This window comes from Schistocerca americana, chromosome 3, assembly GCF_021461395.2.
Source record: "Schistocerca americana isolate TAMUIC-IGC-003095 chromosome 3, iqSchAmer2.1, whole genome shotgun sequence".
Classification (NCBI taxonomy): Eukaryota; Metazoa; Arthropoda; class Insecta; order Orthoptera; family Acrididae; genus Schistocerca; species Schistocerca americana.
Genome location: NC_060121.1, coordinates 346995483 through 347015686, shown reverse-complemented (window position 1 = coordinate 347015686; position 20204 = coordinate 346995483). Strand labels below are relative to the sequence as shown.

The window sequence follows — 20204 nt, the reverse complement described above, 5'->3', positions numbered from 1 at the left end:
TTAATTCAATCAGATTATACTGAAAGTAATATTTAAATAAATGCAAAACTGAGTGACCACATTCACATGCAAGAAAGTCAGATTTGTACATTCTGTAACGTGACTTTTATAAATTAATGAGTTGCAGGAGTTATGCACAAGTCTGACGTATATTGTCCGGGATATTTTCATTTTGCAGCCAGAGCACAATATCTCCTTTCCTGGCACTCATACTTGGTCATTTCCCCATAATAGCTGAATGATGACTGCCACGGTAATTACAATGACTGACTTCGAAGCTAGGTACAGCAAAAATTGTTCAGTGAATCACTTCTTGAAAGTGACAGCATTCATTTCCAAATGGTAGTCTCTACTGTTTTCGTTACACATAAACACAAGTTTACTCTTGGAAACCAAATCAGAAGAAGAGCCAGCATGCAGAATAAGTATCCGAGAACCTTTTCCTAAGGGAACTTTAAAACTGCCAATACCATCATTTATTTTCTGACAGGTGTGCATAGAATGATTGTGATTCACCCATGTTTCATCAAGGTAATACATTTTAGAACTACCTGCTCCTCCTGTATCATGTGCATCTTTATAACAGACATTGTTCATGCTGCTTCTTTCAATTAAACTCTCTTCTTAACAAATTTTAAACCAATGTATTTTAAAATTCTTTGCATTGACAAAGCACTGCCTTTGAAGCCAATTTGTTCAGACATAATTCTAAAATGTTTCTGTGATGTTGGGTATTCCCTTCTTATATACATTTCAAACACAGAGTGCTTAATAACATCGTCATCAAAACCATCTATTTGTGTTACAGGTTTCTTGCGATTTTGAGGATTTTCAGGCGACACTAAAATAAATTTTCCTGAGGTTTCTACAGCTCCAACACTTTTGTTTACTATACTCTATACAGTTCTTTTGCTGATACGTGCTTGTGCAGTTCATTCTTGAGTTTTCAAAATGTCAAAAACGGAAGTGTCGCTTTCTGGTTCACATTTGAAGAAGTTGTAAATGCGGGACATAAACCACCTCGCCTGCTTGTGAAACATCTACATCTACGTGATTACTATGCAATTCACTATGAGGTGCCTGGCAGAGCATTCACAAAACCACCTTCAAGCTATTTCTGTACCGTTCCTCTCTCGAACAGTGCGCAGGAAACATGAACGCTTCAGTCTTTCCGTGCGAGCTCTATTTTCTCTTATTTTATTATGATGATCATTCCTCCCTATATAGGTGGGGGCCAAAAAAGTATTTTCACATCCTGAGAAGAAAGTTGGTGACAGGAATTTCATGAGAAAATCCTGCCACAATGAAAAACCCCTTTGGTTTGATGATTGCCACCCGAATTCATGTATCATATCCATGTCAGTATCTTCCCTATTTCGCAAAAATATGGAATGAGCTGTTCTCCTGTGAACTTATTTGATCAATCCTATCTGCTGTGGATCCCACACCTGACAGCAGTACTCCAGAAGAGGGCAGAAAAGCCTGTTGCATTTTCTAAGTGTTCTACAAATAATCACAGTCTTTTTTTGCTTTCCACAGAACATTATCCATGTGACTGTTCCATTTTAAGTTATTTGTAATTGTAATCCCTAAGTATTTAGTTGACTTTACAGCCTTTAGAATTGAGTGTTTTATCCTTTAAACAAGATTTAGCGTATTCCTTGTAGTACTCGTGTGGCTTTTCATTATTTAGAATTAATTGGCACTTTTCTCACCATACAGATATCTTGTTTAAGTTGTTTTCTAATTTATTTTAATCTCTGATGACTTTATAAGATGGTAAATCACAGCATCATCTGTAAACATTCTAAGTGGACTGCTCAGATTGTCTCCTAAATCATTTATTAGATCAGGAACAGAGGGGTGCCTATCACACTTCCTTGCCAATGCCAGATATCACTTCTGTTTTACTCAGCGATTTTCCATCAGTTGTTACAAACAGTGATCTTTCTGACAGGAAATCTTGAATTCAGTCACACAACTAAGACAATACTCCATAGGCACACAATTTAATTAAAGTTGCTTATGAGTAACTTCACATTTATTTTTGTCACATGACATTTTCATTTGGAAATCACACTAAAACATTTACAGATGCAGATTCACAGGTATACTCCTACAAGAAAGTAACATAAACATTTGAATGAATAATTTGGGTGCTCTGTGAATGAAACTGCATTGTCGCAAAATACGGGAACAGTGCAGCATGCAGGAGAGAGATTCTTGCAATCTAGATTGTAACTCGTGGCTAGCTGCTCATAAAGGGAATGAATCTTACTGGTTGCTAGCAGTTAGTGGAAGGGGATGCGCAGAATGGCTGAAAATAGGGTCGCCTTCAAACATGACATTAACTATAGTTGTTAGTACCAGTTTCTGTCTCATGTGATTTAATTTTTTGTTCTTGCTCAGTTAAGACATCACACACAGAGTTAGTATGCAGATTTTTTTGTTGCCCAACGGTGAAATTCTATGAGCAGTGTGGGTAAATATGTACGCAAGTAAAAAAAGTATTTTAAGTGAAATCTCAATGTAGTCAGAAGATGTCTTATGAAAGGTATTCAAGGTGCTTGTGCCATTTTTATGCACTCTCCCATTAGAGTATCAAAACTATTTTGCTGTGATAAAAGTACAAAATTGTCCCATTATACCCAGAGCTCACAAAAGTTGTGGGATACATTCTAACATCTTGTCAGATGTCCTTTTCCCAGCATAGTGCAGCAACTTGACATGGCATGGACTCAAAAAGTTGTTGGAAGCTCCCTGCAGTGATATTGAGTCATGCTGCCTCTATAACTATCTGTAATTGCAAAAGTGTTGCTGGTGCAGGATTTTGTGCATGAATTAACCTCTTGATTATGTCCCTTAAATGTTCGGTGGGATTCATGTTGTGCAACCTGGGTGGCCAAATCATATACTCAAATTGTCCAGAATGTTCTTCAAACCAATCACAAACAATTGTGACCTGATGATATGGCACATTATCATCCATAAAAATTACTTAAATGGCTGTGAATATTCTCCAAGTAGTCAAACATAACCAGGACCCAGTCTATTCCATTTAATCACAGTACACGCCATTATGGAGCCATTGCCAGCTTGCACAGTGCCTTGTCAGTTTGGGTCAGTGGCTTTGTAAGGTCTCCGCCACACTCGAACCCTACCATTAGTTCTTACCTACTGAAATTGGGACTCATCTGGCGAGGCGTTGCTTTTCAGTCAACTGATATGGTCAGCCGATATGGTCACGAGCCCAGGAGAGGCACTGCAGGCAATGTGCTGTTAGCAAAGGCCCTCATATCAGTCATCTGCAGCCATAACCCACTAGTGCCAAATTTCTCTGCACTGACCTAACATGTTGTTGTTGTTGTTGTTGTTGTTGTTATTGTAGTCTTCAGTCCTGAGACTGGTTTGATGCAGCTCTCTGTGCTACTCTATCCTGTGCAAGCTTCTTCATTTTCCAGTACTTACTGCAACCTACATCCTTCTGAATCCGCTTAGTGTATTCATCTCTTGGTCTCCCTCTACGATTTTTACCCTCCACTCTGCCCTCCAATGCTAAATTTGTGATCCCTTGATGCCTCAGAACATGTCCTACCAACCGGTCCCTTCTTCTGGTCAAGTTGTGCCACAAACTCCTCTTCTCCCCAATTCTATTCAGTAGTTATGTGATCTACCCATCTAATCTCAGCATTCTTCTGTAGCACCACATTTCGAAAGCTCCTATTCTCTTCTTGTCCAAACTATTTATCGTCCATGTTTCACTTCCATACATGGCTACACTCCACACAAATTCTTTCAGAAACGACTTCCTGACACTTAAATCTATACTCGATGTTAACAAATTTCTCTTCTTCAGAAACGCTTTCCTTGCCATTGCCAGTCTACATTTTATATCCTCTCTACTTCAACCATCATCAGTTATTTTGCTCCCCAAACAGCAAAACTCCTTTACTACTTTAAGTGTCTCATTTCCTAATCTAATTCCCTCAGCATCACCCGACTTAATACGACTACATTCCATTATCCTCATTTTGCTTTTGTTGATGTTCATCTTATATCCTCTTATATCATCTTATAATCTAACGTATGTTCATCGTATGTCTCACATTGATTTCTACAGTTACTTCACACATTGTTGCTTGTCTGTTTGCATTGAGAACTATATGCAAATGCCGCTGCTTTTGACAATTAAGTAAGGTCGGGAGCCACTGTATTGTCCATGGTCAGAGGTAATGTTTGAAATTTGCTATTCTCAGGACACTCTCTGACACTGTGGATCTCGGAATATTGAATTCTGTACCAGTTTCCAAAATGGAATGTACCACGTGCCTAGCTCCAACTACCATTCCTCTTTCAAAATCTGTTAATTCCCATTGTGCGGCTGTAATTGTGTCAGAAACCTTTTCACATGAATCAGTTGAGTACAAATAACAGCTCCACCAATGCATTGCCCTTTCATACATTCGTACACGACACTAATGCCGTATGTTTGATTGCACATCGCCACCCCATGACTTCTGTCACCTCAGTGTATACTGCTGCGCTGTCACTGATGGGCCCTACTTAATCAAAACAAGGGTCATTTGTGGGGATAGACCTTGTTACATACCAATAGAGATACAACCATTTAAAACTTTCTGTGACAGTGCTAAGCTATCAGCGAGAGTAAAAAGGCACTGTCAGAAAGTCTCACTTGGTAACAAACTATCACTAATCATGCTGTGAAACACATTTTTCTTTCTGTGACTACTTCACGGTTCATGCAATTTGGGTCCTCCCACCAAGCACCATTGTTTCAGAGATTATTACTCTACAGTAATCACTGATCTGCACTGTGAAATCACTACTTTTCTATACTTTGCAACTTCACTTGTCTCTCTTCTTACAGTTGGGTGCTTATCATTTCGTAGTATTGCATATGCCTCTGGCTTGAGTCAGCTATTATTCTTTCTGTGACTGAAACTGTCCACACTCCAATTATTTTTAGATTTTTAAGTCTCATCTATTGCTGGCATTTTTTTCCTGCTTTCTGCTTTTTTTCCTGTGACCCTGGAAAACTTTGATTTAACCTTTTCTTATAACAATTTGTCATTTGACTTGACTGCTATAATCTTCTGTTGTAATAGTGTAGGCTAATATTAAATTAACTGTTATTTCTTAATGTGAGTTAAGATAAAATACAGTTCACAATACACTACATAAAGTGTACTTCACATTAATATATACACTTGAGTATAACATTGTGATTTGATGATGTGTCTGTTTATAATGAGCAGCTGTTAACAATAAAGGATTCTGATAAACTTTGTGCAGCTGGCAGTGGTAAGAACTGTATAATACTGCCTTAATTAGTCAGAATATTAGGGTTGGGGGATAAGAAGTTATACATTGGGAGACAACATAAAAACAATGGCCCATGACAAATAATAACAATGTATCATCACCGTAGTAACACAGTGCATTTGTCTTGAATAAATTTTGGAAATTGTTTAAACTTTATGTATGAAAATATAAAAGTGAATTAACACACAATCCACAGATGGCTCTTGCCAGATTATTTCCTGGACTGTCTGCAGCAAGGAAGATCTTTCAGATCCCTCTCTGTCAAAAAATATGTATGTATGTATATGTATATATACTGTTGTCTTTAAGATTTTCATTGATATTTTACAATTTATAGCATTGTTCAAATTTGTTTTCATAATATTATAATCAGTACACTGCTTTTAAACTGTTGAACCTGACATCCACTGCCCCTGTAATTCAAAATTGCAAACCACGTCATTAGAGTTTAACCGTAAACAGAATATTGAATATTTCCACGTAAAAAATTGACTGTATAGTTGAGTTTGTGTGGAAAAGAAAATACTGTGAAACTATATGGTTCCAAAGACCTTTTTAAGTCTCGTACATCTGTGATGTATATATGCAGACTTAAGTGCCAAATGAAAATTTGTACCAGGGCCGGGATTCGAACCCAGGCCATCTGCTCATAAGGCAGATGTGCTAACCACTATGCCACCATGGTGCTGTGGCCCTGTACAACTGCACGAACTGCCCTAGCATATGTCCCTCCTCAGTCCAAAGCCCCAGTCCCTTCTCAGCTGCCGGCCGCTGTGGCCCAGCGGTTCTAGGCGCTTCAGTCTGTAACCGTGCTGCTGCTGCGGTCGCAGGTTTGAATCCTGCCTCAAGCATGGATGTGTGTGATGTCCTTAGGTTAGTTAGGTTTCTGTAGTTCTAAGTCTAGGGGACTTATGGCCTCAGATGTTTAGTCCCATAGTGCTTAGAGCCATTTGAACCATTTTGAACTTCTCAGCCCACTTGGTATTCCCCCCCAAACTCGAACAGTGTTGCAGTCTGCATGTTTACAACGTGGATCTTTGATCTTTGAGACTCAAAAAGATCTCTGGAACCACATAGTCTCTTTTTATAAAGACCTATGCCTGGGTTTCAGGCAGGATCCCTGTTTTCATTCGATGTTGTGTTGCTACTCCAATGCAGTTGGAGAGCCTGTGCATTGCAGCTGGAGAGCCTCTGCATTGCAATTAGAGTTTAGGAGTAATACCAAGTGGCTGAGGTGTGAATGGGAATTTGGATTAAGGAGGGAGGCATGCTAGGTAGTCTGGCAGTTGTGCAAAGCCACAATGCCAGAATGGCTACTGGATAGCATGCATCTGTCTAGGAAGCAGAAGACCCTGGTTCGAATCATAGCCTTGGTACAGATTTTCATTTCTCACTTCAGTTTGCATATGCAGATCATAGAAAATACTGTTTGTACTTTATAGATATAGCCCATTTTTTTCAGTCATTTTTCCAGAAAATAATCATACCACATTTCTTCCATTTAACATACAAGTAAATGTATAGGTAAGGAAGAGCTACATAGTGTAATTGGAAAAATTAACACATTTGCTTTGTATTTAGTAAGACAAGCAACTACAACCACATCAGCATAAATAAAATTAAGATCCTGGCTTTTCAGTGAAATTAAATTCACTGAAATAATTGTGGAACAAATCAGTGAACTTCAGTGACACAAAATGATATTAGTAAACTCTGTTCAGAAATGATGAATTTGCAGTGTATGTATGTTGTGACAAATGAAAACTTCTGCCCGGCTGTTGTAACCCAGGTTACCTGCTTATTGCAAATAGTCATCTTAATCAATTAGACTATATGAGTGGATCACTCAGACTGGCTCAAACATTCAGTGCCACTTGTGGTTTTCTACTGCTTTTCTGAACAGAGGCACTCTTTTTGGGGATAATATCAGAGGAATACATACGATGAGGACTATGGCTCACACAGCTGTAGGGATATGCATCAATGAAATCCGCTGAAAGAAATTGATGGAATCAATTACATGAAATTGTATCTATAAAACTGTTCAGAAGTACTTGACCTATGACATACTGATTGTCATGATTTATTAAAAAGTTTTCCAGACAGCTATTCGAACTTAGTGTGTCACAATTTTTTATTGTCTGAGTTCCATTTCCAGTAAGGAAGCTGCGTTTATTATGGAATGGCATTGGAAGTAATATTCTATGTGAATAAGATTTCTGTGGCTGAATACCTCTCTCTGTGTTTACAGAGAAAAATGTAGTGCCTTTCAGCTGTGCCCTAAAACCCATTTTCTCTTGTGTGATTCCACCATATTTCATATTTCAGGGAGTAATTGAGAACTACTCTTGCACTGTGTGTCATTAGTATGCATCATATATCATTAAAGATTGCCCCACAAGCCATTAATTTCTATTATCAGCCACACAAAAGGTGAGAAAATACGCTTACCAGTCACAGCTATTTTCAGTTCACACAATCTGAAAATTTATGTACTGATCCTGTACCCAGGTTGTATCAAATTAGCTGTCAAAAAAATCTTAAGTAGAAAGATCAGTCTCATGTATTGGTACCTGGAAAAAGTATTTTTTCATTTTTAAAATAAACATTTCAGAATATAGATCCATAGCAAATTCTTCTTATCTAGGTCACCTTGAAAATGAAACAAATGTGTTTAACTTTATGTATATAATAAATTTAATTTGTAAATTTAATTCATTGATAAACAACTTCAGTGAGTCTCTGCCAGATGAGTAATCACAGAAATGTTAACTGCTTTGCAGCAGAAAAGCAGTAATCCCTTTAGATACGAGGGTGTTTTTTAGAGAGAATTAAAACCTGCTCTTTACTTTGTTTTAATCACCAGCAACTTATGTTGTATTTTCTGAAAGAAAATCAGAATTGTCATGGAAACTAAAATGTTGTTTTATAGCTTGTACCCCTCCTGTTCTTCAAACCTCTACTCGATCGCCATAAATAGTCTTGCATTTGTTATTCACGTGTTCCATGGGTCGCAATTCCTGCATCTTGCTATGATTTAAAACTAATCTGTTTTGCCGTCATAGTAAATCAGCCTCAGCAAAAAGTATAGCAACATACTGACTTTTAGGATGTTTTTTAAAAAAATACCAATGTTCCCTTCTCTCTCTCTCTCTCTCTCTCTCTCTCTCTCTCTCTCTCTCTCACTCACTCACTCACTCACTCACACACACACACACACACACACACACACACACACACACACAGATATAAAAACAAAGATGATGTAACTTACCAAACGAAAGCGCTGGCATGTCGATAGACACACAAACATACATACAAAATTCAAGCTTTAGCAACCAATGGTTGCTTTGTCAGTAAAGAGGGAAGGAGAGGGAAAGACGAAAGGATGTGGGTTTTAAGGGAGAGGGTAAGGAGTCATTCCAATCCCGGGAGTGGGAAGACTTACCTTAGGGGGAAAAAAGGACAGGTGTACACACACACACACACACACACACACACACACACATATCCATCCGCACATACACAGACATTGTGTTTCTTTGTGTGTCTATCGACGTGCCAGCGCTTCCTCTTTCCTCATTACCTTAGCCAGTTTCATCCTGACCCACAACTTCTTCACTTTTGAAGGCCAGACATACCAACAATTAAAGGGAACAGCCATGGTTACCAGGATTGCCTCCTCGTACGTCAACCTATTCATGGGTCATGTAGAGGAAGCCTTCTTGGTTACCCAGGCCTGCCAACCCAAAGTTTGGTACAGATTTATTGATGACATCTTCATGATCTGGACTCACAGTGAAGAAGAACTCCAGAATTTCCTCTCCAACCTCAACTCCTTTGGTTCCATCAGATTCACCTGGTCCTACTCCAAATCCCATGCCACTTTCCTTGACGTTGACCTCCATCTGTCCAATGGCCAGCTTCACACATCCGTCCACATCAAACCCACCAACAAGCAACAGTACCTCCATTATGACAGCTGCCACCCATTCCACATCAAATTGTCCCTTCTCTACAGCCTAGGTCTTCGTGGCAAACGAATCTGCTCCAGTCCTGAATCCCTGAACCATTACACCAACAACCTGAAAACAGCTTTCGCATCCCGCAACTACCCTCCTGACCTGGTACAGAAGCAAATAACCAGAGCCACTTCCTCATCCCCTCAAACGAGAACCTCCCACAGAAGAACCACAAAAGTGCCCCACTTGTGACAGGATACTTTCCGGGACTGGATCAGACTCTGAATGTGGCTCTCCAGCAGGGATACGACTTCCTCAAATCCTGCCCTGAAATGAGATCCATCCTTCATGAAATCCTCCCCACTCCACCAAGAGTGTCTCCGCCGTCCACCTAACCTTCGTAACCTCTTAGTTCATCCCTATGAAATCCCCAAACCACCTTCCCTACCCTCTGGCTCGTACCCTTGTAACCACCCCCGGTGTAAAACCTGTCCCATGCACCCTCCCACCACCACCTACTCCAGGCCTGTAACCCGGAAGGTGTACACGATCAAAGGCAGAGCCACGTGTGAAAGCACCCACGTGATTTACCAACTGACCTGCCTACACTGTGATGCATTCTGTTTGGGAATGACCAGCAACAAACTGTTCATTCGCATGAATGGACACAGGCAGACAGTGTTTGTTGGTAATGAGGATCACCCTGTGGCTAAACATGCCTTGGTGCACGGCCAGCACATCTTGGCACAGTGTTACACTGTCCGGGTTATCTGCATACTTCCCACCAGCACCAACCTATCCGAACTCCGGAGATGGGAACTTGCCCTTCAATATATCCTCTCTTCCCGTTACCCACCAGGCCTCAATGTCCGCTAATTTCAAGTTGCCACCACTCATACCTCACCTGTCATTCAACAACATCTTTGCCTCTGCACTTCCTCCTTGACTGACATCTCTGCCCAAACTCTTTGTCTTTAAATATGCCTGCTTGTGTCTGCATATGTGTGGATGGATATGTATGTGTGTGTGAGTGTATACCCGTCCTTTTTTTCCCCCTAAGGTAAGTCTTTCCGCTCCCGGGATTGGAATGACTCCTTACCCTCTCCCTTAAAACCCACATCCTTTCGTCTTTCCCTCCCCTTCCCTCTTTCCTGATGAGGCAACAGTTTGTTGCGAAAGCTTGAATTTTGTGTGTATGTTTGTGTTTGTTTGTGTGTCTATTGACCTGCCAGCGCTTTCGTATATATATATATATATAGAAAATGCTGTAGAAATAGCACCAGTGATCAGAATGATGTCAAATTGTAATGGAATATTGTCAGAGAAGGGGGAAAACGTATGGCAGGAGAAGGAAAAATTCATGAAAATTGATCAATAGATGGCGCTGTATGTGTCAGAATATGTAAATGAAAACACCTGTCATACGCACGACCCACTGAAGTTGCTATAAACACTCTGGATACACGGCTTTTCCTCCTTTTGCGTCTGTGATGTTCACCTTGATTGCCTCAATGCAGGATTGTGCTTTGCTTGTGAAGTGGTATTACAAGAATAATGACTGTGCACACGTCACTCTGCAGAAGTTCTGGACACTGAAGGGTTTGGAAAAAAAGCCTTGGTCTGATGAGTGCCGTGGGTCTGGAGAAAAGGATTCAGAAATTCTAAAAGACGGTTTCCTTGGTGTGCAACCTGGTAGTGGGAGGAAACAAATTGATTCAACATCGGTGGAAGCAGTAGCCACAGCAATTCAGGAGGAGATGAATGATAGTGGGCAAATGTATAGAGCATGGAGAATTGCCCGAACATTGGACATACCAGTGAGCATGGTGCGTAAAATCCTACGAAACATCCTTCTTTGCTATCCATCCAAAATTACCCATGTGGGTGAGTTGCTTCATGTTGAACTGCCAGCAAGAGAGACGTTTGCTTTAGAATTTCTTGCTTGCATGGAAGTGGGCAATGATTGGCCGTAGAAGATTGTTTGGACAGACGAAGCCCACTTCCATCTGACAGGATATGTCAATACACAGAATTGTAGAATTTGGGCAACAGAAAATCCACGTGCAAATCAATCAGTACCACTTCATCCTGAAAATGTCACTGTGTGGTGTGGGTTTACGGGATCATTTATCATAGGGTCATATTTTTTCGAAGAGACAGGTGCTTCCAGTCCTGTTACCTGTGCCGTCACTGGTAACTGCTACGAGTGTCTTTTGCACAACCACATCATGCCAGCTCTCCAGCAGCATGGATGTGTGGATGGGATCATTTTTATGCAAGATGGCACAGCTCCGCACATTGCAAATCCAGTTAAGCTTAAGCAGCTGCTGAAGTGCCATTTCGTAAATGCTAGATTTATCAGTCGCCATTTCCCCACAGCCTGGCCGTCCTGATCACCTGATCTTAATCCATGTGACTTCTGGCTGTAGGGCTATCTGAAAGATGTGTTCAGTGTTCTGACTGCAGTGAAGGGATGCATTGCCCAACACATACTGAACGTGACCCTGGTAACACTTCGATCAGTTGTGGAACATACTGTTTTGCCATTTCAACTTGTTGCAGAAAATGGTGGACAGCATATTGAATATGTTTTGCGCCAGTCACACGGAAATTAATAATCCAATTTGATTTTGACTGGTGCTTTTTATCTGGTTTTTGGCATCAGGACAATTAAAAACTTATTTTTCCCATCTGATGCAATATGACCTTGCCCTGGTGGATGGGTTTACGCAACTAACAGTATCACACCTGTACACCCATGCACAGTGAGTAGTACAGTTTGTTTAATGCCAAACATACACCTTAATCATTGCTGTGTGCTTTCTCATTTGTAGTTGACCAGTATTAAATTATGATAAGCCAAGTGATTGATAGTGTAATTCATTTCTCCTTCTGCTATTATATTTATGAATGTTGATGTTGTTGTTTTCAAGCTGTGATTGATTGTTGACAACAAACATCATTAGGGATTAATTTTATTGTGAGGCTGTTTTGTCAGCATGCCCAACCATTTAAAGAGCTTTCTACAAGAGGCTTGTAGTCTACACCCTTCTTCCTACTTGAAACTTTTATCCACATTAGTCTTTTATGAAGGTTTGAGAGGAGCAGTATTACAATGAACTTGTTAGTTTATTTAGCTTTTCATGTAGAATTGGCTCCAGTTCTTCTTGTCTAGTGGTCTGTTTCTTGAAGCTGAAAATGTGACACTTTAGGTCCTCATGGCTGAATTGATCTAAATAAATTTGAAGATTGTTGTTTGTTGTTACATTAATACATTTTGTCACATTTTAGTATATCATACAATCTTCTGATTTTTCACATTAACAAAGCTGAAATTACATTGTTTGCACAGAATACAAAAAATACGTCCAATCACAACAGAGGCCTGCATACTACTGTCTCACTCAGCAGAAATAACAATATTCCAAAGGGTTGACAATTTTTCTTCACAAATGAATTTCTAGTAGTTTCTGTTACATTATTACTTTTGATTATTATTTTATAAATGAATCCAGAAATAAAAATATTAAGCAGTGCACTATTGTGTAATTAATAACACAAATTTTAAGTGTGCCAATAGTTCTTAATTTCAAATGTTTCAAAAAAAATAATTTTAAGTGTACATTCAGAGCTAGTACTTACCGATTATAACATCAAAAATAAAGTAATTCCTTTTCATAAATTTTAGCTTGAAATGTAATGTACTGTGTATAAAATTATATGAAAGTGAAAGTGTTCAGAAAAGTAACTGAGATAATACTGATGTGTCCAAAATTCAAAAAATAATATTGGTATCGACAACTACTGTTGAGGAAAAGCAATGCTAGAGGACGCTGTCCCATTACAGGCTCTAAAGTGGACCCCCACACATTATTCTCATTGCACACTACTATGCAACAAACACCTTTATCACCCAGTGATGAGTTACACCAGAAAATGATCTGATAAAACATTAGAAAAGGAAATTGGGAAAAGTAAGTAACCTTTTTTGACACTTTCAGCTCCAAAACCTGATATTATCACTAACACAGAAGTTGCAGAACTTAGAAGCTTAAGATGATCTGTAATAAATGACTTCCATTTCCAGTTCTTATCAATATAAACACCTGAGACTTTAGAATATTCTCTTTCAATTATTGATTTACCCTCGTGCATTATTTGTAATTATGTGGTAAGGCTTTCTGCAGAATTGAATTGCATATATTTGTTTAGTGTACTATCTGAATCCAGTGACAGTTCATTTGGAGAAGATTGCTTATTAGTTTTTCAAGAAAATATTATTTAAAACATAAAGTATACCAGATTAACATTTAAAGCAATAAAATTTAATTCAGAATTGGAGAACATTAAATATGACCTTGTACAATATTTTGTGTAGTTCCTTTCTATGTTTGTCTTTCACAAGTGACTCCAGGTCATTAGGGGTGGCTAAAAAAAAACAGCAACATTTGCTGAAGACCCGTATTGAGTATTCCAGGCACAGCAAAGCTAGTAGCTGGTTTTCTGTAAATAATGTAAGTTGTGTTTTTTTAATAAGCATAAAATTTCATAAAATATACTATCTTTTGGAACTATTAGTTCAGGTTGGTGAAGGTTTAAAAGAAAGGACAGGCCACTTAGATCCTAGAATGAGATGGATTCACCTGTTGTGCTTCATTGTTGTCTCCCCTGTGTCCTCACAGCAGGTAGATCTCTCTTATTCTGGGGTGTGAGCGATTTGCGTATACTTTTTAATCTTCTCTGACAAAACCACCTCACCTTTGCAAGGAAGGAAGTAATAGCACCAAAAGCTAGGAGAGTTTAGCACACTTTTATGTTTTATCAACATTATAAAAATTTCACTTCCTGAAGATAAGCACTAGTGAGGCATCTATATTATAATTTCATAGTTTCCAAATTTCCTTGTAATGTAAAGATTGTAGTTTAATTGGATAGATAAATAAAATCTACTCACCAAGCAGCACCATGAGAAACATGTAGAGGTCAGAGAAATGTGCAAGCTTCCAGAGCCAGTGACTCCTCCTTCTGGCAGAAGGGCTGAAAGGGAAGGAAGTGGGATGAAGCAAAAGAACTAGCAGGCTTTAGGAAATAGAAAGAGTTTAGAAAAGTCAGCCAGAACCCCAGGAGACTTATCTCAGAGGATGAGAAGGAAAGACATTGTTGGGGACCGCCCTGGATGAGACTTTAAATCTGACAGCTTAAAAGTGGAAGATAGGGTAATATGCAAGATGGAGAATACAAAGCATTGTCCACATGATAACAAGAGTGGAAAGCTGAGTGCATTATACACTCCTGGAAATTGAAATAAGAACACCGTGAATTCATTGTCCCAGGAAGGGGAAACTTTATTGACACATTCCTGGGGTCAGATACATCACATGATCACACTGACAGAACCACAGGCACATAGACACAGGCAACAGAGCATGCACAATGTCGGCACTAGTACAGTGTATATCCACCTTTCGCAGCAATGCAGGCTGCTATTCTCCCATGGAGACGATCGTAGAGATGCTGGATGTAGTCCTGTGGAATGGCTTGCCATGCCATTTCCACCTGGCGCCTCAGTTGGACCAGCGTTCGTGCTGGACGTGCAGACCGCGTGAGACGACGCTTCATCCAGTCCCAAACATGCTCAATGGGGGACAGATCCGGAGATCTTGCTGGCCAGGGTAGTTGACTTACACCTTCTAGAGCACGTTGGGTGGCACGGGATACATGCGGACGTGCATTGTCCTGTTGGAACAGCAAGTTCCCTTGCCGGTCTAGGAATGGTAGAACGATGGGTTCGATGACGGTTTGGATGTACCGTGCACTATTCAGTGTCCCCTCGATGATCACCAGTGGTGTACGGCCAGTGTAGGAGATTGCTCCCCACACCATGATGCCGAGTGTTGGCCCTGTGTGCCTCGGTCGTATGCAGTCCTGATTGTGGCGCTCACCTGCACGGCGCCAAACACGCATACGACCATCATTGGCACCAAGGCAGAAGCGACTCTCATCGCTGAAGACGACACGTCTCCATTCGTCCCTCCATTCACGCCTGTCGCGACACCACTGGAGGCGGGCTGCACGATGTTGGGGCGTGAGCGGAAGACGGCCTAACGGTGTGCGGGACCGTAGCCCAGCTTCATGGAGACGGTTGCGAATGGTCCTCGCCGATACCCCAGGAGCAACAGAGTCCCTAATTTGCTGGGAAGTGGCGGTGCGGTCCCCTACGGCACTGCGTAGGATCCTAGGGTCTTGGCGTGCATCCGTGCGTCGTTGCGGTCTGGTCCCAGGTCGACGGGCACGTGCACCTTCCGCCGACCACTGGCGACAACATCGATGTACTGTGGAGACCTCACGCCCCACGAGTTGAGCAATTCGGCGGTACGTCTACCCAGCCTCCCGCATGCCCACTATACGCCCTCGCTCAAAGTCCGTCAACTGCACATACGATTCACGTCCACACTGTCGCGGCATGCTACCAGTGTTAAAGACTGCGATGGAGCTCCGTATGCCACGGCAAACTGGCTGACACTGACGGCGGCGGTGCACAAATGCTGCGCAGCTAGCGCCATTCGACGGCCAACACCGCGGTTCCTGGTGTGTACGCTGTGCCGTGCGTGTGATCATTGCTTGTACAGCCCTCTCGCAGTGTCCGGAGCAAGTATGGTGGGTCTGACACACCGGTGTGAATGTGTTCTTTTTTCCATTTCCAGGAGTGTATGTGGGAGAGATAGAGGGTGGAGAAAATAAAAGGTCAGAAAATTAAAGATGTAGAAAACTAAAAAGGAATAAGGAAAGGAATGGTTACTGAGAAGAAATACTGAGACTGAAGAAATTAAAGAAAATAATAAATGTGCATTAAGGCCAGTTGGGTAGTGAGAACCGAGGACATATTATAATGCCAGTTCCACCTGCAGAGTTCTGAGAAACGTCTGGGAGAACAATCTAGGTGACACTTGTGGTGAAACGGGTGCCAAGGCAACAATAGTCATGTTGGAGAGCATGCTCTACAGCATGATATTGTGTGTTGCCAGTATACATACTATGTTGCCCGTTCATCCTAACTGATGACTTGGTAGCAGCCATACCAGTTCTACAGCTGAACAGTTTATACATAACAGCTGGTACACAAAACATGTTGTTTTGCGGATGATTCTCCATGAAATAGTATTTTTTACCATTTACAGGACTGATGTACATTATGGCGAAGTGTACGTAGGGCAAGTCTTTCAGTGGGGACAATCACAGGGATGGAAGTCATAGGGTAACGAAATGAGAGCAGAAGGTGCATAGGGACTGACCAGAACACTGCAGAGATAGAAGGGGGACTGATGAAAAGTTATTCTGGATGTAATGGGTGAAATGTTGGACAGAATGGAGCTCATTTCAAGGCATGATTTTAGGAAGTTGTAGCCTTGTTGAAGATACTGATTAATACATTCAAGACCAGCATAGTACTGCGTGACAAGAGGTGTACTCCTGAGTTGTTTTTTTTGTAGGGAACAGCAGTACCAGGATTGGACATGAGGGCCTGGGAATCTGCTTTTGAACTAGGCTGATGGGGTAATTATGTCCTGCGAAGCAAGGCTGAGGTGAGAGTGATGGTGATGAATTGCTGTAAAGTGTCTGCATCTGAAGAAATATGTTTGCCTCAAATGCAAAGGCTCTGTGAGGGGGAATGTTTGACATGGAAAGGATAGCTATTGTGAAAGTGTAAAGGTTATTGTTTGTTAGTAGGTTTAATGTGAAACAAGTTGTGTAACTAACCCTCAGTGAGGATGAGGTTAACATCAAGGAAAGTGGCATGTGATTCAAAATAGTACCATGTGAAATTTAATTGAGAGAATGTGTTAAGAGACTACAAAAATTTTAATGGGTCAGCCTCACCATGAGTCCATATGGCAAAGATGTCATCAGTGTATCTAAATCAAACTAGGTGTGGAAGTCGGATTCCAGCAAAGCCCCTCCAACTGAGCAATGAAAAGGTTGGCATAGAAAGGACCCATTATGGTTCCCATTGCCAAGTCTCTGACCTATGTGTTTGTCTGCCCCTCAAAGGTAAACCAGTTGCTGGTACACACAAATTTGATTAAAGTGAGCAGGAAGATCATCATAGGTTTAGTAGCATGTGGGTGCTAGTTGAGGTAAGATGCAGCAACAGACGGATCACATACATGGGGAATGCTGGTATGCAGGGAGGTGGTATCAAAAGTGACAAGTAAGGTGTGTGGTGGGACTGGGACAGGCACAGATTTCTGATGATCTAGCAAATGTTTGATGTCTTTAATATAGGAGAGGTGTCTTTGTACAGTAGGTTGCAAGTGTTGATCAACTAAGGCAGATATATGTTCGGTGGGTGCTTTGAAGTCAGCAACTATGGGGCAGCCAGGTTGATTGGATTTGTGGGTCATAGGAAGAAGGAGAAAGGTGGGCGTGCATGATTTGGGTGGGGTAAGATGATCTATGTATTGGGGTGTTAGTCCTTGTGATGGGCCTGAGGTTTTAATGAGTGACTGTAGGTCAGTTTTTATTACAGGATTGGGATGGCAGATTCTGTACCTTTGTGTGTCAGAAGCTGACATAGACGCTCACTTAAGTGCCTCACCCCCCGTAAACGGTCAAATGTGTTTGACAAAACCACTCTTATCTAACGATGGATTTACCAAGCAAGTCTGTACATATTCGAACTATGTTTGTCAGTTTAACCTCATTCTAAAGTGGATGCTGTTCATACTCATGAGTATTTTGACAGTAGTGACAACAGCCATAAACTCAAACAGAGCAGTCTTGGCACTGACTTTATCACTGTGTTTGAAGGCAAAGGGAATGGCTTAAAATAAAAATATACATGAAAATCTGCTGAAGGAAATATTGCTCTCAGAACCAGATGATTACCTCAACTTTCTTCAAATTGACAACGAAACTCTTAAAGCCTGTTAAGGCCCTCCTAAAAGGGCAGACTTGTCTGTCAAGTTTGCTCTTATCTGCCAACAGATGTGTCAATACAAGCCCATACACGTACCAAGAAAGCTTGTCAATTTAACCTTACTTTTGAAGCAGATGCTTTTTGTGTATGCTGTAATTTGGCACTAGTGGGAATGGCTACAAATCCAGATAATGCATTTATAACATTGATTCTGGCACTGTGTTTAAAGAGGAAGGAGGAAACCAGATGCTGGTCCTGGGAATGGTTTAAAATGAGCGAGAAATACAGACATGAAAACCTGTTAGAGGAAATGTTACAGTCAACTTTCTGCTGATGGACAGTTAAATGTTTAATAACTTGTTTAGCATTACTTTGCCCTCACACTGATAAAGAAGACACAAGTGTATCAAAATTTATTCTTTTTTACTTGGTCCTCTAATGACAGTTCATCAGAATACCACAACATGGGAGCTTATAGCCCACATTGTTCATGGAAGAACTAGAGAACTACAGTTTCTTTTGTTTCATTCCACTCCAGATTGTATGTTACTGTATGTGTAAAATATTGATTTTGTTCCTAATCTCATCATGCATAATATATGACTGCGAAAGATGTGATTTCTCTAATAGTCAGTGTTGTATTGTTTTTATACTTGATCATAGATTCCATAGTTGTGTAAACTCACACTACATTGACATAAATTGTAATAAAACACACATGCAGTGAAACGATGACGCGAACAACGTCTGTCATCTTGTCAAACTTTCCATCAATCAACATTTCTCGCAAACATGTCAAACACAATCTGTGCTTGTCAGTTTGTCAAACAGCACCATACAAGGTCAAATATTTGACAAGCATAGTTACATTTGACAAAATATTTGATGTTTAAGGGGGTCCTTACATATTCCTGTCAATTCTGTACCAAAGTGATAGATCCCTTGTCCACTGGGACAGTAATGATGGAGTTATCAGTCTGTAGGGAATGAAGAGCCTGAAGTTCTGCAGAAGACAGGTTAGGGTGATGTTTTAGGGACCTGAAACAGGGTTGTGAAGCAATGCCGTATGTTAGGAATTCTTGAAAGGTTTGTTAGGGGTGACTTTGAGGTATTGGTGGTAGATCAAGATGGGATCGTGGTCAGGAACTGTTCAAGGCAGGATTCAGTGACAGGTTCACTCTTGGAGAGCTTTTGGGATTGGGTTACAAAGTGATATTTACAAATTGACATTACATTTGAAGGAAAGTAGGTCCTTTGCCAAAAAAGCATGATTAAATGTAGGTTTAAGGCTGAATATTACAGATAATTCAGGAGTGTTGAGTGCCTTGGATGAGAGGTTGAGAACATTGTACTGTTGTGGCTGTTACTTGCAATAGTGAGCTGTTATAGCTCTGGGAGGCAGTGGGGGTTGCTAAGAAGTTTGGCCAAGGTTGGGTTGCATGAAAGGAGTGATGGTTGATGTTGGGACTGTTTAGGAAACTGGACAGGTACAGGATGCAAAATATCACTGTTGAGAAAATTTAGGATTAGGTAGGTTAGCTTTCTGAGGTGAAGTCTGGCCTGTTGCTGCAATTTGAAGTTGGCTTGGCAGGTGATATCATCCAAGCACACATGAGGGGCAGATTACTGCAGAATCATGTAGGAGGAGCAAAGTCTGCTAGAGTAGAAATTGGCAGATGAGAGAGATATAAGGGGCATTTAAAAAAAAAAATAGCCAGAGGCATAATTACAGAAACCAGTACCTGTATGTTAGAAGTATTGATTCTGGCTGTTGAGACACTTGTCCCACTGTGACACAAGGAGGTGAATGGCTGCCTCATAAAATTCCTGGGGCTGCAATGTTAATCAGTTCCGCACATACAGCTGGACGTTGTCGTCCAAGGTGAATCGTTTGCCCATCAGAGCCTTTTTACGGGGACCAAAAATGACGTAATCACAGGGAGAGAGGTTTGGACTGTATGGAGGGTGGCCAAGAACCTCCC

At 40.8% G+C, this 20204-nt stretch overlaps 1 non-coding gene across 1 annotated transcript; it reads right to left on the bottom strand.

Moving 5' to 3' along the window:
* Positions 1 to 5956: 5956 nt before the first annotated feature.
* Positions 5957 to 6028, bottom strand: Trnai-uau. The gene has a single exon. It is a non-coding gene; the product is annotated as a tRNA-Ile (tRNA).
* Between the last annotated feature and the right edge of the window lie 14176 nt (positions 6029 to 20204).